The 24,688-nt window shown below is 42.0% G+C and overlaps 1 protein-coding gene and 1 pseudogene across 2 annotated transcripts in view; one reads left to right on the top strand and one right to left on the bottom strand.

Annotated features, from left to right (window-relative positions):
• Rab11fip3 (RAB11 family interacting protein 3 (class II)) overlaps positions 1–24,688 on the bottom strand; it is a gene marked incomplete in the record, with an annotated part of 82,528 nt that overhangs the window by 53,782 nt on the left and 4,058 nt on the right.
• LOC106149281 lies at positions 11,713–13,957 on the top strand (annotated as a pseudogene).

A 24,688-nucleotide genomic window follows, 5' to 3' on the forward strand; every position in this document is an offset into this window, starting at 1 on the left:
AAAAAAAAAAAAAAAAAAAAATTGTGTATGAAGATTCAGCTGCAAGAAAAAACAACTTTTTTTTGAGACACGGTCTCACTATAAAGTTTAGGCTAGCCTCAAACTCACAGTGATCCTCTTGTCTCAGCCTCCCAAGTGCTGGGATTACAGGCAGGTACACTATGCCCGGCAAAAATTTGTAATAGTATACAAATAAGGGAAAACCTAAAATACTAAAGATAGAAAAATAATCAAGTAAATGTCAACCTATTCATTCACATAATGGAAGAACTACTTAGCCATTAAAATCATGTTGGAAATGTGGACATACTGATGTTGAGAGTTGCTGATGATATACTAACTTAAACTAGGTTACAATTAAAATATGATTCTGGCTTTGTTAAAAGCTAGGAAGTTGAAGATTCACAGTGCTGAGAAGGATTTTTATTTTCTCCTTTATTTGTATGTTTTTATTTAAATGTGCATTATTTACATATTTTCCTTTTTAAACTTCTTGTAAAGCCTTTAAAGGTAGCAGCTAGCCAGTGAGAACAGGTTCATGATTCATGCATTCCAAATGCAAATGCTACGATCCCCTACTAGATGTTTCTTACCCTACAAAATAGACAAATATTCCTAATGCAGCACTGGAGGTTTTCCCTACCAGTGCTACATCAGGCTCCAGAGCACAGTCCTAGGCAGAGAAGAAGGATCTAAAGTTCAAGGCAAGCCTGGCTACATAACAAGATTCTATCTAATTTAAAAGAAAAAAAAAAAGTCCTAAATGCTGATTAAGCCTCTACCTAGTGCTTTGAAACTCCACGCAGGGGATTAAAATTTAGGCACTAAGAGGAAGTGTCCAGCACTTCATGGCTTTTCTCTTCTCACCAGCCAGAGTGAACTACACTGATAGGACAAACTTTCTCATAGAAGGGCTTTTCATTCCCAACACCAAAAACACCTCGGCCTTGTTTCTCTTGGATTTGAGTAACATAAACCAACCCACCCAATGCTGGAATGAAATAAAAGTTGGTAAACAAGTGGAAAAAAAAAGGGGTGAGAGTGCAGATACAGGAAGAAAGGAGAGACTCACAGAGGCGACAGCATTCTAAGCTGAATTTATAACCATGACAGATTCTCAGCAGGGTGGAACCTGAGCTCATGCCCACAGGAGCCATGTGCAAAATCGAAACAGCAGATGCCAGACACATTCTGCAGCTCTCTGCAGTGGGACAGTCCAGCGAAGCCTGTTACCCATCATAGCAAGGCACAGTGACAGAGACAAGTAATCTATCTTTCTCCAACTATCTCGCATTGCTGCTTCCCACCAGAGAAACCCAAAAGTGTTCACACAACTGTAGTCCAGCAGGGCCCCACAGGAGGAACATTAGACAGAAAAGCAGCCCAAAGCAGAGTCAGCTATACCCTTAGCCAATCCTCAGCTCCTCTGGAATGACAGCCCATGTGAGAGTCATAAAAGGCTCTAGAATGAAAGGAAAAAATTCTTTCTTGAAGTCCAAAGCACATGCACTCACCTACACTGCCCAAAGTCCTTGCTGAGGATGCTTCATACTGACTGCATGAGTAGGCAAGGGCAGACTGGGCCAGAGAACTTCCTATGACACTATAATGCTGTGGGATCCACAGGAAGTACTCAATCACTGATGATCCAAAAAGGGTTCTGGCACTGGGCATGCCTGTAATCCCAGTATTTGGGAGGCTGAGGCAGGAGGATCGCCATGAGTTTGAGGCTAGGCTGAGTTACATAATGAATTCAAGACCAGCCTGAACTACCTAGTGATATACTGTCTCAAAAAACCAAAGGAAACCAGGCATGGTGGCACATGCCTGTAATCCCAGCACTCGGGAAGCTGAGGCAGGAGGATTACTGCGAGTTCAAGGCCAGCCTGAGCTACAAAGTGAGCTCAAGGCCAGCCTGAACTGCACAGCAAGACCCTGTCTGAAAAAGACAAAAAAAAAAAAAGGAAAAAAACCCAAGGAATATGTCAGGCATGTTGATGCACACCTGTAATCTCAGCACTTGGGAGGCTGAGCCAGGAGGGCTGCCACAAATTCCAAGGCCAGCCTGGACTGTAAGTTGAAGAGCTGCTTGAACTCCATAGCAAGACCCTGACTCAAAATACTAAAAAACAAAAAACAACAACAAAAAAATCCCAAGTGGGGAAGAAAAGAGATCTGACTTAGCAACAAGAGTTTTAGACACACTAAGTCAGCAAGGCCAGCTAGGCTACCTGGCCCACAGCATAGGGCTCTGTTCTCAGGGGTGGCTAGAAGTACAGTGTAATGGCTTTGGTCTAAGATCAAAATTCAGCCTCTCTTGCAAAGTGTCTTTCTGGTCTTCCCAGAATTGTCCCCAAATAAGCCTCCTGGTTTACAGTAACAGGCCCCACATCATAATCTATGTTCAGGCCTGCAAAAGAGGGGCATCCACACCATTCCTGTTCCATATTCTAGTACTCCCACCTGCCTCGAGTGGGACAAACTTCTCAGTAACTCGGCCAGGCTGAGAAGCACGGCTTTAAAGTAGGACCTCTTTTGGCCAAAAGAAATTCCTTTTGAAAATTAAGGTGTCAGATGGTCAGATTTAACAGAATACTCACTCATGATGAACCCATCTGCACAGAGAGGGTCAAGGGAACAGAAAGAAACCTCAGGCTCCAGAGCACAGTCCTAGGCAGAGAAGACTGCACACTGGCTTCTCTCTGTGGAGAAACCTACTAGAGAAGGAAGGTTCACCCACCACGTGGTATCTCGAGCTTCTCACACCACTTAGAATAAGTTCATAATACAAAGAAAGAGAAACACAGTGACTTATGGTGAGATACTACATTTTATGCACTTTCTAATTTCTGAAATTGCTGGCCGGGCACGGTGGCACACGCTTGTAATCCCAGCACTCAGGAGACTAAGGCAGGAGGATCGTTGTGAGTTCAAGATCAGCCTGGGCTACAAAGTGAGCTCAAGGCCAGCCTAAACTGCATAGCGAGACCCTGCTTTAAAAAAAAAAAAAATCTGAAATTATCTACCAACTTACCAGATCATGTAATAAGTAATTTATCAATAATATAATCAAGTCAGGTGCAGTAGCACATGCCTGAAATCCCTGTACTCAGGAGGCTGAGGCAGGAGGATCACAGCAGCCTGAACTACATAGTGAGACCCTGTCTCAAAAAAACAAAACAAAAAATAAATAATAATATTAATATAATCAGGTGAGTGTGACACAGAAGGCCTGTATATCATGTCTGTATCTAGGAAATGAGATAGTACAATAGCACTAAATGTGCTGCTCACACGTAACAGAAAGGGGCATAGGAGCTTCCTACTAGGCAGAATAAATTTCTTTACTTAATAATGATTAAATGTAAAGGGTTGTAGCTCAGTGGACGAGTCCTTGCCTAGCATGTGCGAGGTCAAATTCAATCCCCAGAGGGGGGCTCTGACTGGCCTGAGCCAGTGGTTCTCCGGGATACTAGGAAGACCTGCACCCACAAACCCTCATAAGCCCCTCAGCAATGCCACTGCCACAGTCACTGCTGCAGGTCTAGGGACCCAACCAAGGCACCTGCACCTCAGCATTGGCAGTACCTGAGCAAACATGGGCAGCGGAGGAGAAGGAAGGCAGGAGAGTGCCTTACAAAGAGATAAAAGGGAGGAGGGCCTTGGCAGCCTAGATGCTGGCAAGCAACATTCCAGGGCACTATGAAAAAACCACCCACTTCATGCTCATCCATGCAAGGCAGAATATGTTCATTATTATTTGGGCTCTTTTTTTTTTTTTTTTTTTGAGACAGGCTCTTGCTATGTAGTTCAGGCTGGCTTAGACTCACTATGCAGCCCAGACTAGTCTGGAACTCTCAGTGAATCTCCTGCTTCAGCCTCATGAATGCTGAGATTACAGGTGTGCCCCGCCATGCCTGGCTATTTGAGCTACTTTTAATTGTCTTCCTATTACGTTCTGCTGAGGCTGCTCTAACCAATGGACTCTCAGATCTCAACTCCAGCTTTGTGCTCTCCTCTGAGTAAGACCAAGAGCCCCAGACACCAGGACAGTACCCTCTTTCCCTAAGAGTCCCACCCTGCTGGGTCTCCCCCAGCCCAGCCCAGCCCAGCCTAGCCCAGGCCCATTCTCCCTGTCACTCCCACAAGTCAGGCATCAGCACTGTACCTTATCTTCAGCACTAGCCCTGGGTGCCCATACACTGGCCTCCTGATTCCTTCATCCACTCCAGTTCTTTCCAGACTGAGCCACTTCCTAAAACCCTAAATCTTATTACCTATTCTTCTATGTTTAAACTCTAAGTCTAGTGCATTCCAGATGCTCTAGAAAGAGGCCCATAGCCTCAGCATGGCCACACCTCCTTCCAAAGTGGCCCTTCTCCTTCCATGCAGCCTCACTTTGGTTGGACCTTCCCCTGGAAGGCTCCTTCTTCTCCCTGGCTTTGCCTCCCTAATGGTCCTTAGCTTCAGAATGTCAGCTCAGAAGTTATCTAAAAGAAAACAGCTTCCCTGGAGGAACTTTCCTAAATAGGTCAAGTTTCCAGTTATACAACCTCAAAACATCTTCCACCTTTCCTCCTCAGCATCTGTAGCAGTTGGCAGGTACTGCTCACTTCCTTGAGGACAGGAAACTGGCACTCCTGCTTACTCTCTCCCCTGCTCCTGTGATACTGCCCAGCACCTGGAAGATGAGCAAAGACATCAAAAATTCTTGCTTTGGAAAAGACAGAGAGCCACTGAGCTAGTAATAAACCCAGGTCTGACTGACTCTAAAACCATTCTGTTGAATTTAACATCCACTTTAAATAGAATTTAACATTCACTTTATAGATGGAAGAACAGCTCCCACACTGCACACAGAACATCACTTCCAGAGACATCTGTCCAGATTAAGGGCACTAATTTAGTGTCCACCTCCATGTCCTTCTGACAGTCCATGGAGGAGACCCCAACATTCAGAAGATGCGCAGGCATGAATAAGTGGGCACTGAGAGCACCTTGCTCCTCACAGGGCTGCTCAGCCCAGCTGCTGGCCAGCTCCTCCGTTAGCTCTCCCACCTCATCTTGGGGAAAGCCAAGCAAGTCAAGCACAAAGCTCAAATTTCAGCTAAGTTTTAAAGGCTCAAAGCTCAAATTTCAGAGTTGTATTTCACAGCCAGCAAAGAAAGCTTATCCCAAAGCAGGTGCTGCATTCCCAATAAGCTCAGCCAAGGACCTTCCACCTCCTCCCCTCACCACCCACTTTGGACACCACAAAAATGCTCTGAAATGCCCAGAAAGCCCAACAACCTGGATGATCCAAGCAGCTACAACCCCAAAGCCCAAGACAAACTCAATTTTCCCAAAACCAATTTTGGGTCTTGACAGAGTTGGGTGATTGAAAAATAACCCACGCACTCAGAGGAATACTGGCATCACCTTAGAAACACTACTAATGATAAAATGGGATTATTCTAGGGTTCAAGATCTAATCCTATATATCAATATGAAAACTACACAGAATTTTTAATTCCAAAAAATTACAAAATGATAAAGACTAAAAACTAAATCATCTGCAACACAGTTTTCAGGTGTGAGGCTGTGAAGGGGCAGAGCCTGCCTCCCAGCTGCCACTCTGTGACATTAACAGCATTCACTCTACTCACATCACTGGAATATGGGACAGAGTAAGAAAAACACTCAAAGCTGGGTGTGGTGGCACATGCCTGTAATCCCAGCCCTTGAGAGGCTGAGGCAGGAGTATCACTGGGAGTTCAAGGCCAACCTGAACCACATAGCAAGACCCTGACTCTTTTTTTTTTTTTTTCTCTTTTTTAAGACCCTGTCTCAAAAACACACACATACACAAAAGAAAAACACCCAAGTTCCTAATCTCGTCCTCATGAACAGATGTATGGGGTATAGACAAAAAGAGGTTCAGGTGCAGCAGAAGAAGGTGTGCTAATGCAGACGTTCACATTCAGGGCCTCATGAAATCCACTGGGTTAACTGTGCCAGGAGAGACCTCAACACTTGGAAGATGCACAGGCATGGATAAGTGGGCACTGAGAGCAAAGCGCATAGACTCATAAAGGCCACAAAGACGACACCGACCAGAGCTAACCCTGCACGCCAAGAAAGCTTGTGATGTGCAATGGCCTTCAGGGTTCACACTGAGAAGACCCTGGTTCAGAGTCCACACAGGTCCTCCCAGCCTCCCAAGGCAGGACAATAACCCAGACCTAGCGAGGGTTTCTACCTGGAACAGGAGCCACACAGTGATGGAGTCCAGGAGGACAAGTGACCCAAACAGAGGCTGGGAAGAGTGACAGCAGGCACCGAAAACATATAAGGAAAAAAGGGAGAAACGAAAAGCATGTGAAGAAAACATGTGATCATTAACTCCAGGAAAAGCAGAAAGTTGTATGAGAAAGGAAATCTAATCACAGCACACTATATTGGTCAGCCATGTGCAGCGTCTGCAATCCAAATGAGATAAACTGAGTGCTACTTTAGCCAAAATTGTGATTAACTTTATTGAAAGGGAAGTGGAGGAAATATGTGTGTGTACCTAACATAAAACAAGGTCAACAGGAATCTAAAATTGAAAATAAAAACACCAGAAGAAAACAGGTAAGAGCTCTACAGGTCAGAGTAGAGGTAGGTGGTTGATGCAATGCAGCTACCTTGTTACATGATATACAGCACACTAACAGAATATAAATCAAATCACACCCAAGTAGAAAGTACAAAAGAAAAGTGTGACAAGCCAAAACTAGACAGCAGCAGGGACCACATCAGAATAAACATCCGATGTTGGGCATGGTAGTGCACACCTATAATTCCAACACGTTGCGAGGCTAAGGCAGAAGGACCACAAGATTGAGCCCAGCTTGGGCAACTTAGTGCCTTAGTGAGACCCTGTCTCACAAAATAAAAAGGGCTAGGCATGGAAGAGGCTGAGGCAGGAGGACTGCCGCAAGTTCAAAGCTGGCCTGGGTTACACAGTGAGTTCAAGGCTGTTCTGAACTACATGGTGAGACCCTGTCTCAAAAAAACAAACATAGATAGATAAATAGATAGACAGACAGACAGACAGATAAATAGATAGATAGATAGATAGATAGATAGATAGATAGATAGATAGTAGGTAGGTAGGTAGGTAGGTATGGTGGGCTAGCCAGGTATGGTGGCTTACACCTGTAATCCTAGCACTTGGGAAGCTAAGGCAGGAGGATTGCTGCAAGTTTGAGGCCAGCCTGGGCCACATAGTGAGTTTAAGGCCAGCCTGAACTACTTAGTGAGACTCTATCTCCAAACAAATTTTTTAAAAACAACAGAAAATAAAAAGGGCTACGGATGTAAACTCACTGTGAAGGCCTAGGCTCAATTCTCAATACCGCAGAAGAAAAAGAATGACCAGACCTGTGGACCTCAGGTCTGGGCATGATCTTCAGGCAGTGAGGACAGAGGCAGTGAGTGAGTGAGTGAGGCTGCAGATGCAGCCCAGAGGCTTCAAGGGAAAGGAATAGGGGTTTCAAGTCAGTATTTGTGTGAATACTGAACAGACACAGCAGAGTGAAGAAAAAAAGTGTTAGATGGAAAGTTCTATAAAGACCAAATATAGCTGGGCACAATGGCGTGTGCCTTTAGTCCCGGCTGAGGTAGAACAGCAAGTTCAAGGTCAGCCTAGGCAACTTAGCAAAACCTTGTCTCAAAAAAAATTAAAAAATAAAAAAACCTTGTCTCAAAACAAAGGACTGGCGATGTAGCTCAGTAGCATGCCCAAGGCTCTGGGTTAATCTCCAGTGCTATAAAAAGAAAAAGACCAAATCTCTTCTGAGCACTACTCCAAGGGCAACCCAAGAGCAGGAGCAGAGCAATCCCAGGAACTCAGGGAACCCAGCAGTCCGGTCTTGACAGGCTCCCTAGGGTGCAACACACTGCTTATGCAGGCATTTTCAACAAGTGCTCCAGGAACTCCTGAAGACCTTAGTGCTGTGGGAGAGTGGTCCTGCAAAATCAAAATGAGTTTCATAATATCCTGTGAGACTGTTAGCTTTCTTTCCTGCTCAGAGTGAAGTTTTCCAGGAGTGACATAACTGACCACCTGCATAAATGAGGTAAGAGTCAGCTCTCTTCAATTAAGTCAGATATTAAAGAGACTTGAAAAATGTAAACTAAAACCACTCTTCTCACTGATTTTATTTTATAAATAGTTATGTTTAGCTGGGTGTAGTAGAATATACCTATAATCTCAGCACTCTGAAAGGCTGAGGAAGGAGGATCACAAGTTTAAGCCTAGCCTGGGCAATTTAGTGGCTTTATAAGACTCTGTCTCAAAATAAAAAATAAATAGGGCTGGGGATGTAGCTCAGCACAAAGTCCCTGAGTTCAATCCCCAGTACCAAAAAATAAGTTATTTTTCACAAAAATGTGGTTTATGTTGACATACGATGGGTTATTACTTTTAAATGAATTGATAGGTATTTTAGACTTTTTCTATTTTACTGGTTTGTTTTTTAAGACAAGATCTGGCTCTTGTACCTCATGCTGGCCTTAAACTAGCTGTGTTGTCCAGCTCACTTTGAACTCATAATCTTCCTGCCTCAGCCTCCCAAATGCTGATATTATGGCCATATGCAACACACCCAGCTTGTTTTACTTTTTTGTGTGCATGGTAATGGGGATAGAACCCAAACCTCAACATAGAATACAAGCACTCTACGATTAAGCTACATTCCCATCTTTTGTTTTGCTTTATAACACAATAAACACACTTAGGAGGCTGAGGCAGGAGGATCACTGTGAATTCAAAGCCAGCCTGAACTGCATAGCAAAGCCCTCTTTCAAAAAAGACATAGATATAGATGATATAAATATAGATTTATCGATAAATAGCTATAAATTCCATAAACAAAAGATCTTCGTAAGCCTCAATAATATTTAACTCTGAGGCTAGGGTATAGTTCAGTGGTACAGCACTTGTCTAGTATGCATGAGACCTTGGGTTCAATTTCCAGCACTACGATAAATAACAACAAAACAATCATACTTAATAATGCTAAGAACTGAAACAAAAATAAATAAATAAAAGGTTTAGGACACTAGTCTAACACTTTAACAAGGTAAGGACTTTCGTGGCCACCTTTAAAAAGTCATAGTGCAAACTTGATCATGTTTAACTTCTAATTTGCTAGCAGTAAGAACAGGTATATCTGTGGCTTAATTTAAACCAAACCATGCTGAGTGTGGTGATATATGTCTGTAATCCCAGCACTTGGGAGGCTGAGGCAGGAGGATCATTCCAAGTTTGAGGTCAGCCTGAGCTACAAAAGTGAGTTCAAAATCAGCCTGAAGTACATTGTGAGACCCTATGTCTATAAATAAACAAATAAATAAACAAACCAATCAATTGAACCAAAAATTATAAATCTAATTTTATTGCATTTCATTTTTTGATACCTACACACACAAGGAAATGACCCTTAGGACTTGTTCAAACAGCACACCACCACATATACCCACTAATTTGTATCATCATCTAACTGTCTGGTATTTTGGTTTTGAGGGGTTTGTTTGGGTACTGGGGACTGAACCCAGAACTATACTTCACAATGAACTATATCCCCAGCCCTTTATTTTCTTGTTGTTTTTTGTTTGTTTGTTGTTTGTTTTTTTTCCAGTACCGGGAATCGAACTCACGACCTTACACTTGTCAGGCAGGCGCTGTGCCGCTGAGCTAAATCCCCAACTATTTTTTTGTTTTGAGACAGGATCTTGCTAAAATGCTAACAAATTTGCAATCCTCCTGCCTCAGCCCCCCACACAGTGCTGAGATTACAAGTGTGAACACCACACCTGGCTTAAACGGCTGTTTTCATACTAAAGCAAAACACCAGGCAAAAAACACACGAAGTTACTCAGTAACAAGAAGTTAATTTTCAACCAGACTAAACACTCAAGCTCTTTGCATATTTATTCACTTAAAATATGGATTTTTCCCATTTCAATAGTGTCAGTATGGACAGAAAAATAATGCTTACTGGCTGGGCATGGTAGTGCACACCTGTAATCACAGCACTGGGAGGCTGAGGCAGGAGGTCTGCTGTAAGTTCAAGGCTAGCCTGAATTACAGAGTGAGACCCTGTGTCAAAAAACAAAAAGCTCACTCATTTTCCTTTTGAGGAAATGAGTGGCTTATAAATAAAAATATGGTATGATGATATGATGATATAGCTATTCTTAGTTTGTTAAGAGGAGCTGATTTCCTGTTTCAATGTGTGTTAAAGGGGTCATTTCATAGTCTCTATTATCTATGAACCTTCAAATACAACAAACTGGGTGTAGCAAGTTTCAGTAAGAACTAAAACGTGTGTATGCATGCATAACATTCCTTTGATCTGTTGGGCAACAAAAAGGGTTTTGTTTTTGTTGTTTCTATAACTGATAAAAAGCTACACAATCTAAACTGAGCATGGTGGTGCATGCCTATAATCTCAGCACTCAGGAGGCTGAAGCAGGAGGACTGTCTCAAATTCCAGGCCAGCCTGTGCTATGGCATGAGTTCAAGACCAGCCTGAACTACACAAATGGACCCTGTCTTTTTTATTTTTTTGGTACTGGGAATTGAACTCAGGGCCCCACACTTACCAAGCAGGTGCCGTTCTGCTGAGCTATACTCCCAGCCCCAACCCTGTCTCTTAAAAAAAAAGGAAAAAAAAAAAAAAAAAAAGAGTCGGGTGTGGTGGCTCACGCCTGTAATTCCAGCACTTGGGAGGCTGAGGCAGGAGGATCATTTCGAGTTCCACATGAGCCTGGGCTACAAAATGAGCTCAAGGCCAGCCTGAACAGCATGGAGAGACCCTGTCTCAAAAAAAAAAAAAAAAAAAAAAAAAGCTACACAATCTAGCCAGGCATTGTGTCACATGCCTGTAATCTCAGCATTTAGGAGGTTGAAGCAGGAAGATCACCATCAGTTGAAGGCCAGCCTGAACTATGTACTGAGTCCCTGTTTCAAAAAACAAAAAACAACAAACAAAGCTACACAATCCAAAGTACAACACAAGTACATTACCATCAATGAACTTTGCATATTATAGTTTTCCTAATTTTTCATTTTCAAATATAATGAACCTACCATAAAATTGAAAGAATGGAAGGAACATGCACATCCCTCCCCTAGATTCATGTCATTAATGCCTTTCTACATTGACTCTTACGTGTTTCTATACACTTTTGCCTCTCACACACTTTTGTAAAAATAACTTGTATAATCAATGATAGCAGACATCAATCCTTCCAGCCTCTATTTCCTGGGAACCAAGTCCACCCTCCTACATAATCATAGGATAAAGACACTGGTACTTACACTAGTATTATCAAATATTCTGTGTACAGTTAAATCTTCCCAATCATCCCAATAAAGTCCTTTTTTCTTTTTTTTTCCAGATCCTGGAGATTGAACCTAGTGCCTGACAAATGCAAAGCAAAAGCTCTATCACTGAGCTATGTCTCTGGCCCTTTTAATTTTTTGAGACCAGGTCTCACTAAGTTGGCTAAGTTGGCCTCAAATTTGCTATTATCCTGCCCCAGCCTCCCACCATACCTGGCTACAATTTTATTTTTTTAATCCAGGACCCAATCAAGAATCATGTTTTACACTTAGCCATGACCCTTTAGTCTCCTTTAATCAAAAAAGGGCAAATCCAAACTACCAGACCCACAATCATGATGGTGAATAAGGACAGCAAGATACTACAGTACAGTGACTACAGGATGAGGTGTATCCTGCAAGATGGCCGGGTCTTCACTGGTGTGTGAGCAGGGAGAGCTTAATTTTCGGGCTTCGTTACTTGCAACCTGATCTGAAAATGCTTTAAGAAGCCTCTGACCAAAGCCCTCCCAGCAGCTTTCACCAAAAGATGACGCCATGGGAATCTCTACTGCTGCTCGTGTGAGGGAACACCAAGTGACTGTCTGTCCCCGTATTCCAGCTCTGTGTCACTCCACAAGAAGGCAGAGGCTGAGGCCTGGCAGCTGTGCAGGGCAACACCGTGGGTCCTGGATTATTGCTGTACCTTAGTGTCAGTGCTGGGGAGAGCGGGGACGGCCGGCATCCTTGGCCTAACCAGCCTCTAAGGCTTCATCTTTCACCTGCTTGCCTCCATCCTGCTCATCCTGCTCTCCCTGCTCCTAATTCTCAGGGCAGGAAGGAAGTGGAACAAATATTTTAAATCACAAAGACCTCTCTTTACAGGAGGCCTCATCGGAGAGGTCTCTTCACCTACATCCTGTTCTGGACATTCCTCTATGGTATGGTGCACGTCTACTGAAATGAGGGTAGGGATGACTCTTTGAGGAAAAAAAAAAAAAGATTGGGAACACTGTTATCAGACATTAACACTAGGTAGACTTACTTAGTTTTTAAGTGGGTGAATTCCCTCTTTGTTCTGTAACCATATAAATAATTTATATCTGTAGAGAGAGCTTGTAATATTCTTCAGATTAAATGAAGTGTGAGACACTTTGTGGCGTTCTTTCCCGCCTTAATGCATAGTCTGCCATGGGTGCAGAATCACCTGCATTTGACTCCTGGAGAGCAGGCACTGGGCCATAGTCTATAATTCCCCTGCATTACACCTAAGCTGACCAGAGAGGGGTTACCAGGGCTTAAATAAGGAGAGAACTTCCTGTTAACATCGTAAGAACTTATTTTTATAATGTTCCCTACATGCCAGGCATTGTGCCTTGTGCTTTTTAAATCTATAATCACATTTAATTCTTGCAATAACTGTGGAAATGCTACTGTTAATCTTCTGCTGATGAGGAAATTGAGGCTCAGAGAGGTTAAGCACCTCTGCTAGAGGAGGCTCAGCTAGGAAAAAGCAAAAGCAGGATTCAGATACAAGTCTCTTAATTTATTCTTGCTCAGCCAACCAGAAAAGGAGGCACATGGCTGTAGTCCCAGCACTTAGAAGGCTGAGGCAGGAGGACTGCAAGTCCTAGGCCAGCCTGAGGTTCCTCGTGGGACTCTGGCTCAGAAAAATAATTATTTGTCCCAGTATTGGCAGAGTATACCTTTTCACACCCCAGTGTTCCAACTAACCACTACTTCCAGGTATTAATGGAATCAGTTTCATTTCACCTGGTCACAGCTAGCTGTCTTTCTCATAAAAAAAATAAAGTCAAGCTATTTTTCTAGAATATACCTTGTGAAAAACAGGTTATTTAAACTTAAATTTTGGACTTGTTGGTATAAATGCCCCTCCCTCTGCTGAACCATGATCCTTTTCTTACCAGGAAGATTATCTTATAATGACATATATATGCTGAATTGAGAAATAAATACTGCATTAGTTATAATTATGAAAAAAACTCCTCTGACCCTCTTAGGGCAAAGAACTCCAAACAAGCTGAAAGTGAGGTGAGTTCTTGGTCTTGTGTTGTGGCAAGAGGAAAACCTAGGCTCAATGACAAAAGGACCTCTTCCTAAAGATGTGAGGAGACTGAGTCCCAGCACTATGTGATTATTTGCACACTGTCACCTAGGAGACTAGAATAACCCAAGTGCCACTTGCTAGAGTTGCTGGGGGCCCAGGAATTGGTACAGCTGCCAGGAGGGAAATCCCAGCTGCTATTCCCATGCCATAGGCTCACGCAGGACTTGCTAGGCCAGTCTGTGGGGTTGGTAGGCCATCCCAACAGATGATGACGCTACAAGAAAGAGGCACTATTGTAGCTTTGCTGCCACAGCCAATATTGCAGGGGCCCCAATCCAATACTCACCCAACCATGGAGATCTCCCCCACCTATGAGCAAAGGGTCACACCCTCTAGTCATGATGGGTCCTCCTCCTGGCATGCAACCACCCATGGGTGCCCAACTGGGGATACACCCCCTTGGATAAGGGACTCCAATGGTCATGCCCGCTCTGGGCATGCAGCCCCATTCCCCAGTTGTATGAGGTCTTCTTTAACCTTGACCACAGGGTTATGGAAGCAGCTCCACAGAAATGTGGACCACATTACCACAAACCGGTTTGTTATGTTACTGTTCTTACGGAATTGTCTACAGGGTCTTACAGGGGCCCTTCCCCCAGGAATCTGGCCACAAGGCCCTGGACTCATCTGGCCCTGCTCTGTTCCCTGCCTGTTCCCTATGAAGCTGTACATAGTCCTTTAATTTCCTTATGGCCTCTGAAAGTGGTTTATAATAAACTCTTTTAAGAGAACATTATAAATGCACCTCGTGTATCCATTTTAGAAAACTTTTAATATATTCAGTGCTTCATGGAGTCAAGAGGGTTGCCTTGAAAAAATCTAGCCCTAATTAGCTGCGTCTCTGTACAATACTATACACTTGCATCTCATTTACAACCTTACATACAAAGAGATTTACAAAATGAAACTATAATAAGACATTTTCCTTCATCAAACTTGAAGATCAGTTTGTTGAAATAATTTTTTTAATTTATTTATTTAAATTTTCTTTTTTTTTGGTCTTTTTGAGACAGGGTCTCACTATGCAGTTCAGGCTGGCCTTGAGCTCACTTTGTAGCCCAGGCTGGCCTCGAACTCGCAACGATCCTCCTGCCTCAGTCTCCGAAGTGCTGGGATTACAAGCGTGTGCAGTTTGTTGAAATAAACATTCATATGCTGTTGGCCAAAAAAATAAAAACAGGCCTGACATAGTGGCACGCACCTGTAATCCCAAAACGCAGGAGACTGAGGCAGTAGGATCACTGTGAGTTCGAGGTCAGCCTGGGCTACAAACTGGGTTCAAGGCCCGCCTGTACCACATAGCAAATCCCAATCTCAAAAAGACTAAATAAATAAATAAATAAACAAAAAGGTACAAGTAGTTGTCACATAGAATGTCCTGCAATCAGAGTCTAAGCATTTTCTCACTACTCAAGATTCTGTCAAGAATAATACCCAGATGATAATGTTCCTCCCAGTGCATCCCATCAGGGTAATCTGTCACACTACTGGAGAGTCTGAGTTTGAGAAACTGGTTCAGGTGGTGTCTGCCAGACTTCTCCAAGGTAAAGGTTTCTTTTCTCTTGTAATAAATAACCTGTAGAATGCTAATTCAGACTATTTAAGTATTCTGTTCCCTGTCCCAAATTTTTACACAATACTTAACTATTAATGATGCTAAAGCCAGGTGTGGTGGTGCATGCCCGAGCAACCCCAGCACTCAGGAGACTGAGGCAGGAGGATAGTTGCAAGTTCGAGGCCAGCTTGGGCTACAAAGTGAGCTCAAGGCCAGCCTGAAGTGCATAGTGAGACCCTGTCTCAAAAAGACAAAAAAAAAAAAAAATGATGGTTGACTGAATCAATTATTATACTGATGGCTGCAAAATGATTCCCTAAAAATTTTCACTCCTACTTTAATTGATGTTTGTCTAGAAGAAGCCCCACAGATCCCTTGTGGAGCACCATGATTAATACTTACTCATTGTATCTCCCATGGACTTTTTAAACTCAATGTGTCTATTATCATTATCCTTTTGAATTTTTGTTATGCTTTGTTGTTTTGGTTTTGATAGGGTTGTTTGTTTATTTTCTGTTTTTGTTTTTTGGAAACAGGGTCTTGCCATGTAGTTCAAGCTGGTCTTGAACTCACTTTGTAGCCCAGGATGGCCTCAAATTCATAGCAATCCTCCTGCGTCAGCTTCCAAAGTGCTGGGATTACAGGCATGAGCCACCACACCACCCCAGTTTTGATATTTTTTAGATAGGACCTCAGGCTAGCCACGAACTCAGGATCCTCCTGCCTTAGTTTCCCAAGTGCTGGGATTACAGGCATTCTTCGCTTAATGACCTATCCGTTTAACCAGTGATCAGATTTAGGACCCACCACTCAGATTTACAACCTTTTTTTTTTTTGGTACAGTTCTGTACAGCTTGTTGATAGAGCCTCAGTGTCTTTTTCTTTTTGTACAGTACACCTTATTTATACAATACTGTAATGTTTGTTGGTTGGGATGTATAGTACAATACTGTAGTTTTATATTATTATATATTACAGTACTGCATGTAAGAATTATGCAAATTAAAGCAAAGTCTCCAAATTGGAGTTTCCTTTGACCATTTCTTTGTTCTGAATACTGTAATGTACATACTATATATACAGTTCCTTTCATTTAGTGACCAATTCATTTAATGACCTAGTTGTTAACCAAATGCCTGTAGCCTATTCTATTTTAGGCACATTCACTAACCATGTTGTGCAAATAAACACAGCATTTATGAAAAAACAAATATCTTCAAAGTATATATTATTTCTATAATGTCTGATACTGGAGAAAAATAAGCTACCTGACATTTTTTGGATAGTGAGACTAAAAAGCAACCTCATGAGGTTTGCCTCACTATCCAAAAAAAGTTCTGATGCAGAAGGGAGTGATTTGGAGCACTGTTTTATGAGACCTGTTGATCACATATGATACAGGCAGAACAGCTATGCCAAAGAGCCAGAAAAGTTTATCAGTGCACTCTTTTTATTGGGCTCACTTGCTTTCAACAGTTTCTCAGGTGCTAATAAAACTTTCATTTGGAGTTAAATACACTCTCAGATATAAACAAACTCTAGAAGTGATGTACTTTTGAAACTTTTCTTTTTTTTGAGACAGGGTCTCACTACGTACCCCAGGCTGGCCTTTAGTTCATAGTGATAAACTTTTTGATATCTAGAGATATCTCATACCAAATGAGTGCACATATATACTCAAGAGTTTCATACACACTTCCAAACCACAAGAAACAATTGAACAATTAGTTACTGTTATTCTTGGCTCTGTGATTGTTTTCTGTTTAATTTTTGTCTTACAATTCTGGCTAGTAAGCTCCTTTACTACATACTATACTTTACACATCTTTCTATCTTCCAAGGTACTTACTGTAGAGGTGGACAGAGCAGTGGCTCCATTAATACCAGTTTCACTGTCAAGGACATTTGTCATTTCCAATGATCTTTACAGTTGTGGTTCTGTGATATCTTGTTAGCAGTATCTTAGGTTCACTGGTCCCTTGCAATGACTTGCAGAAGCTCCTTAATTAATGAGCCTAAATTGCACATTCAAAATACAGCTGCTAAGGGTTAGGGATATAGCTCAGTGGCATATGCGCCTGCCTGGCAAGCACAAGGTCCTGAGTTTAATTCCAAAAAAAAAAAAAAAAAAAACCAGCTGCTAGAGCTGGGTGTGGTGGCGCACATCTGTAATCCTAGAACTCGGGAGGCTGAGGCAGAAGGAGGATCATTTGGAGTTCAAGACCAGCCTGGGCTACAAAGTGAGTTCAAGACCAGCCTGAACTGCATAGTGAGACCCTGTCTCAAAAAGAAAAAAATAAATAAATAAAATAAATAAAATAAAATACAAGTGCCAGCAATATCAACTGTGTGGTCAATGTAACCTTGAAGAATTCATAGAGGCTGCTAATGTGATAGGAAAGGGCATATAGGAATAGATGTTTTATTAATTTGCTAAAGATCACATCTGGATTGCATCTGTTTTGCAGTCATGATTATTGATGAGCACTGTTTACATCACTGCTATAAGATATCCTGGAATTTTTCAGCTGGGCATAGTGGCACACCCCTATAATCCCGGTATTTGGGAGACTGAAGCTGAAGGAGCGTCAGAAGTTCAATGCCAGCTTGAGCTACATGGTGAGTCCAAGGCCAGCCTGAAATATATAGTGTGTCTCAAAAAAAAAAAAAACCTGAATTTTCTGGATAATTTTCATCTCTGACATGTGAGCAATCAATATTGCCTGAACCCAGCTGATGTGATGATTTGATGCTGCTGTAGTTTATTTTAAAGGTTACTAGAGATCATGTGTTCTTAAGAAGCAAAAACCATTTTCACTAAACTATAGTATTTTAGTAATACAATGTCTAATAAGATATTCCTTGTTTAATGACCCGTTTCATGACTATTTGGACTTATGACCAAGGTGTGCGGTTCAGACTTATGACCCACTGCTCAGACTTAAGATCTGTCTTTTCTTTTGGTACAGTTCTGTACATCATATTGACAGAGCCTCAATGTGTTTTTTGTACAGTACACTTTGTTTATACAGTACTGTGATTTTTGCTGACTGCACTGTACAATACTATAGTTTTATGTTGTTATATACTACAGTACTGCATGTAAGAGTTACACAAATAAAAGCAAAGCCACCAAGTTGGAGTTTCCTTTGAGAGTTCTTTGTTCTGAACATTATAATGTACACACTATATACAGTTCCTCATTTAGCAACCAATTCACTTAATAACCTATTCATTTAATAACCTAGTTGCATTAACAGAACTTGGTCATTAAACGAGGAGTGTCTGTATAGGCATGAGTCACCATGCCTCACCATCATCATTGGTTTTGTTTTGTGGAACTCAATGCCTTCTTGTTGAACTACATCCCCAGCTCTTTATTTTTTTTATTTTGACACAGGTCTTCCTAAATCACTGAACTGCCCAAACTGAGCTGGAATTTGCAATCCTCCTGCCTCAGCCTCCCAGAGTGCTGGGATTATTGGCTTTTTTTTTTTTTTTTTTTTTGGTTTTTCTCTGGTACCGGGAACTGAACTCACAACCTTGCGCATGCCAGGCAGGCGCTTTGCCGCTGTGCTAAATCCCCAGCCCTGGATTATTGGCATTTGCCACCACATTTGGCAAGAATTTATTTTTTGATGCTCAAAATGTCCCAGACTGCTGGGTATGGTGATGCATGCATGCAATCTCAGCATTTATGTAGCCCAGGATGGGTTCAAATATGTGGCAAATCTCCTACCTCAGCCTCCCAAGTGCTAGGATTATAGGGGTGTGCCACTACATCTGGCTCCCATCCAGACTCTTTGTATCTCTTCCCTCCCCACTCACACTTTGCCATTTTAATTACTTTACAGTTGACCTTTCCTGTGTCTTTTTTGCAAATACATAACTATTATTTCCCCTTCTCTCTTTTTTCTTTTTTTTTTTGGTACCAGGAATCAAACTCATCACCTCAGGCTTGCCAGGCAAGCTCTTATGCTACTGAGCATTACATCCCCGGTAACTCCCCTTCTATCTTACTTTGATTTTTTTTTTTTCTTTCTTTTTCTTTCTTTCTTTCTTTCTTTCTTTCTTTCTTTCTTTCTTTCTTTTCTTTCTTTTTCTTTCTTTCTTTCTCTCTTTCTTTCTTTCTCTCTTTCTTTCTTTCTTTCTTCCTTCCTTCCTTTCTTCCTTCCTTTCTTCTCTTTCCTCCCTTTCTTCCTTCCTTTCTTCCTTTCTCTTTTTTCTCATAAGCAGATCTTACTGCCCAGCCTTCCTAGACCCATTCATTGGCACGCACAGGGACAGGTGAGAGCATCAAACAGGAGGGACCGGTCAGCAGTCTAAAGGTGTGGCTCTTTACCCCATCTGTCTCCTCTGCTCCCTCAAACTCCGGTGTGTCATGTGGGGTTTGGGGCCTCAATTACCTGTCTTTTTAAAAACTGTGGTAAATTAACCATTTTTAAGTGGGCTTGAGCTTGGTAACCATGTTTTGCTCTCTCTGTCTCTAATTTGACCTCTTTGGGTACCTCATATAAGACGATCAAGAGAAATCAGAATATTTATTCTTTCTTACCACGTATTATGCATTAATTTGTACTTTCTTTTTCACTTCATATATCCTGGAAATCATTCCCTACAGGTTCATAGGAATGTTTTCTCTTTTCTTCCTTATAGCTGCACAGTTCTCTGTTACATGAGTACACCCCTTAATTTATTCAACCTGGATGGACATTTAAGTTTTCTTTTTTGTACTCTTTTGTTTGCTCTGTTGTTTTGTTTTTTGTTTTAAGACAAGGTCTCTCTAAACTGCCCAGGTGGGACTCAAACGTGATTCTCCTACCTCAGCTTCCCAGAGTGCTGGAATTCCAGCACTGCACCAGCATGTCCAGCTTTGTTTCCATATTTTCTATCAGAGACAATACTGTGCAAGTGTATCTTCAGGATGAATTACTAGAGATGGGATTTTTAAGTCAAAGGAAACACACACACACAGATACTGACAAATTCATTCTTTACCAGCAATATAAGAGAGTGCCTATCACCCATGAGTCTCACCAACACAATGTCTGCATAACTTAAATTTCCATTAATATGATGGCTGAGAAACCCATCATATTAAATATTTCGTGATTTTGCTGTTCACTTCTTTTATCATGAATGAGACTGAACATTCTTTTGTATGTTTATGCTTTTTCCTTTTCCTTTGGGGCAAGGCATTGAACCCAGGGCCATATATATATCAGACACGTGTCATAATCACAAACCTTTATCCTCAGGCCCTGTGTTTCATGTTTCACCCACTTTTCCACCAAGTTTTGGCCCCCTACACACACTTTGAATTTTAAGAGGTTTTATACTAGCCTTTTATCTATGATTTACTTTATATTTTTAAAACTATTTTTGGGAGTACCACTCAAAAATAAACTGGTGCATTCCTCTAATCCCAGCTACTTGGGAAACTGAGGCAAGAGGATCACAAATTCAAGCTACCCTGAGCAACTGAGCAAGACCTTGTCTCAAAATTTAAAAAAATAAAAAGAGCTAGGAGCTGGGCCTGCTGGTACACACCTGTAATCCCAGCACTCAAGAGGATGAGGCAGGAGAATCACCAGGTGTTTGAGGCTGGCCTGTGCCACATAATGAGTTCAACACCAGTCTGAACTACATAGTGAGACCCTATCTCAAAAAAAAAAAAAAAAAAAAAAAAAAAAGGCCAGGTGTGGTGGCACACATCTGTAATCCCAGCACTCAGGAGGCTGAGGCAGGAGGACCACTGCAAGTTCGAGGCCATCTTGGGCTACAAAGTGAGCTCAATGCCAACCTGAACTGCATAGCAACACCCTGTCTCAAAAAGACAAAAATAATAATAATAATAAATAAAAAATAAAATTATTCTTAATATTTCGTGTGTGTGTGTGTGTGTGTGTGTGTGTGTGTGTCTTACTGGGGACTGAAACCAGAGCCTGCACAATGAGCTCCCTTTTTATTTTTTGAGATAGGTTCTCACTAAGCTGGGGAATCACCTAGACTGAGCTAGAACTTTTGATCTTCCTGTCTCAGCCTCCTAGAGTGCTGGAATTACAGGTATGTGCTAACATTTATTCAAGACTTTCTTCATATACATAATTTTTACACAGCTGTAATTACATTATACCCGCAATCAATTTAGTAGGCCATTCTATTCACTTGTATGTACTAGTCTAAGCTTGGAGCCTGTGTAATTATCACTTTTAAGAGCTATACAATAATCTTCAATGGGTGCCCAACCCTCTGTCTGAAATTTCAATTATAACTGATGTTCATAGTTTTCAGAATTTAAACAAAATAAACATTTGGAAGGGAAGCAACCCATGACCTTGGTGCCCTTTACAACTCTTTATGGTAATGAATTCCTCCTATGTGTTGGATCCTAACCTATGCTTAATCCTTGTGCCCTAACCCTTGACCATGCTCAACCTTCCCAGGTACAAGGAAACCTAATGGTCTTTCATTAAAGCATACACTTAGGGCTGGGGATTTAGCTCAGCGGCAAAGCGCCTGCCTGGCAAGCGCAAGGTTGTGAGTTCGGTTCCTGGTACCAGAGAAAAACCAAAAAAAAAAAAGCATACACCTAACACTAGAAACTTTCTATTGCAAAACACAGGTCAAAAAGCAGATTCAAAGCCCAGGCATGGTGGTGCATGCCTGTAATCCCAGCACTTGAGAGGCTGAGGCAGGAGAATCATCATGAGTTACAGACTAGCCTGCACTACATAGCAAGACTCTGTCTCAAAAAAATCAAAAACAGCCAGGTGTGGTGGCACACACCTGTAATCCCACCACTCGGGAAGCTGAGGTAAGAGGATCGTTGTGAGTTCAAGACCAGCCAGGGGCTGGGGATTTAGCTCAGTGGCAAAGCGCCTGCCTGGCAAGCGCAAGGTCGTGAGTTCGGTTCCCGGTACCGGAGAAAAACCAAAAAAAACAAGCCGGGGCTACAAAGTGAGCTCAAGACCAGCCTGAACTGCATATCAAGACCCTGTCTCAAAAAGACCAAAAAAAAAAAAAAAAACAAAAAAAAATCAAAACACTTAAATATTTGGACATGCTACTCCTAAAAAATTAAACAAAGTCAAGACAATCTAGTTCCTACCATCAAGGACAACAATGTGATTGGCCCAAGAGTCTTTCATGCACATGCTCACTGTTGTAAAATCTCAATGTGGAAAGCACAGAAATCAGTATGTTTCTTTAACAACATGTTCCTTTTTTTTTTTCTTTTTTTTTTTTTTTTTTTGAGATAGGGTCTCACTATTTAGCTCATGCTGGCCTTGTACTCACTATGTAGCCCAGGCTGGCCACGAACTCTCAGCGATCCTCCTGCCTCAGTCTTGCCACTGCAGGGATTACAGGCATGTGCCACCACACCTGGCTCAATAATGTGTTACTTTTGTTCTGTTACATTTTGTTTTGTTTTGTTGAGACAGGGTCTCACTATATAATCCAGGCTGGCCTCAAATTTATGGCGATTCTCCTGCTTCAGCCTTCCAAGTGCTGGGATAATAGGCATGTACCACCACACCGGGCTATGTGTTACTTTTATACTAAAAAAAAAAAGAGGGGGGGCACTTTTTTAGGGCACTAACAATGCTGCCAATAACCCAAGGCCAAATAGAATTTCATCTGCCCTTTAGCAATTCAATCTACACACAGATCCAGAGACAGACACACTTACTCATTCAACTCACATACACACATGCCACCTACAAACACATCCCACTCCTACACACATCCTCCCCTACATACCACCACACACCCCAGCTCACTACACTCCCTCATTCACAGGCTCACAGCTACTCCAATTCAAGGCTAAGAGAGACTGCAAAAAACACTGGAGCAACAACAGGGGCAGCCAAACGTCCCTGGGAACTGCCCACTGCCACCAGAGACAAAAAGCAGGGAGACCTCTGTACAATCCTCCCCTTTGAGCCCATGGAGGACCACCTGGATGACTCTCCTTGAAAGAAGAGCAATTATCTCCATTTTAGCTAAACCTGACCCTATTTCCATCTTTTGATGCGTACAGAGATGGCTAGGACTTTTCCTTATCCCTTCAATTGGCTTTGAGGTGCTGATATATAGTCTCTGAAGCAAGGACAACAGGGCAGTGTTTCCCCAGCACCACACCCAGCTCCCAAATAAAATGTGTGAGCCTTGGTGAGCCTCAAGATAAGAGGTTATGACTTCCCAGGGCATAAAAGATTACACATCAGAGCTAAAGCACCGACCCTAAAACATTAGACACTATCTCAACTGTGTTATGCAGATTATTCTTTCTGCATATTGCAGAGATTTCAGGCCTTCTACCTAGCCCAGCTCACAGCACTCACCTACTTCCTGCCATTCTCACAGTCATTCTGTCCTCAAGCCACTTATTTCTTCACAAATTAATAAAACCTGGGTTCGGCCCCGGGTCAAGACCTTTTGTTCCAGTTAGCCATAACTGTAACCAGACTTAGGACCCCTTGGCTCCCCGTAACTACAAATATGCCTTCTTGGTGTCTTTATTCTCGCCATGGGTTGCACTGGAAATGGCAGATTGGAATTAACTCACTAGAATTCCAGTAACTTTTCCATGGAATTACAAATATAAACTTCCTGGGGCATAATGAGGACCAGGAAGGGCACTCTATAGCAATCTACTGTACTGACGATGGCCCATCACCATTAACAAGGGGCACTCAGGGCTCCAATCAGCAAGGTTTTCTAGAAAAGATCAGTGACTGTCAAAATGTAAATGCTTAAGTAACTCTAAAAATAAAATGTGAAGATAACCTTTATAAATAATTTTTTTACTGAGAGTGGTAGCACACCTATAATCCCAGGACTCAGGAGGCTAAAGCAGGAGCATCACAGCAAGTTCATGTCCAGCCAGGGATACCCAGTGAGTTCAAGCCCAGCCTGAAAGACACAGCAAAACCCTGTCTCAAAACAACAACAACAAAATAATAATAATAATAAAATTTTTTTCAAAAAAGGAACCAATTCTGTCTCACAATACTCTTAGAAGTTATTTTACAATCTCCACTGTTGACAGGTTGGTGCTGACTACAAAGGCATTCGCCCTTTCTCATCATGGAGGTTCTTGTCAGAGACAGTGGGGGTCTTGAATGTAACCTATTCCAACTCCGCATCTGCTGCTGGACACATAACTATAAAGTCCTGCTCCATTATGGCTCCCTCTGCCTCTAACCTGCCAACTGCTGCAACATAACACTGGGTTATGTCACACCACACCTGATCCACCACCGAACGATACAATGAAATCCAAACACACCACAACACAGCTGAAGAGACAGGGACACTACCGCGCCTGTATGATAAATGGAGCTGCCCTATTAAAAATTCAGATAACCTACTTAAATAATTTAAAACCTTCATAAACAGGTTACATAAAAAACACTGGAATGCTATCTCTAAAAATATGGCAAATATCTAGATAATCTAGTTGTTATCATCAAGGATAGCAATGTGAATGGCCACAGTCTGTCATACAATCAGTATTTTGAAACCTCAAGGTGGAAAGTACAGAAACCTATGGTCTTTACTGCTATCTGAATGTCCTCAGGGATTCTCAAAAATCACAAACCTTTAAAATGAATCCTGAAAGAAAAAAAAAAAAGTATATATATTA

This window comes from Chinchilla lanigera, unplaced genomic scaffold, assembly GCF_000276665.1.
Source record: "Chinchilla lanigera isolate Chin_1 unplaced genomic scaffold, ChiLan1.0 scaffold00041, whole genome shotgun sequence".
In the NCBI taxonomy this organism is placed as follows: domain Eukaryota; kingdom Metazoa; phylum Chordata; class Mammalia; order Rodentia; family Chinchillidae; genus Chinchilla; species Chinchilla lanigera.